This window comes from Natator depressus, chromosome 11 (assembly GCF_965152275.1).
Source record: "Natator depressus isolate rNatDep1 chromosome 11, rNatDep2.hap1, whole genome shotgun sequence".
Lineage (NCBI taxonomy): Eukaryota > Metazoa > Chordata > Testudines > Cheloniidae > Natator > Natator depressus.
This window is the reverse complement of record NC_134244.1, coordinates 41,022,289-41,022,822: the sequence shown is the minus strand read 5'-3', so window position 1 is coordinate 41,022,822 and position 534 is coordinate 41,022,289.

Here is a 534-nt window from a genome sequence, read left to right as displayed (position 1 = left end):
GCTTCTCTGGCAGAAAACACAGATGCTACAGACTCTTGTGGACCTACAGGTGGTCAACAATCCCGGCTCACCTCCCTTTGCAATCCCTGGAGAACTCCCATATAGCACCTCTCTATACCTCCCTCAACATTCCACACGGCATCAGGGGCTGCATCCTTACCCCTACCACTTCACATCAGGGACATTAAAGACAATCACAGCTTCACATACGCTGATCTGCAAGAGCCATGGTTATATGCGTAGCTAAAATGGACATGAACATTCCTTCCCCTTCTTTAAGCTTTGCTCCATAAATTTATTAAGGCGTTAAAAGAATTCTGTGCAAGTTAAAAGCAAATACATTAAGTGTTTTTATTACTCAATAAAACTCTATTGTTTGGAAAACAATTAATCTTTATTAGGTCCCAACATATGTTGCAGAATGCCTGGCGATAGTGAAAGTACCCACTTAGTTGTTATTGTACACTGTGACACAGCTCAGGATCAGTGACACATACAGTGTAAATAATATCATAAATGTACAGCAAGCACTAC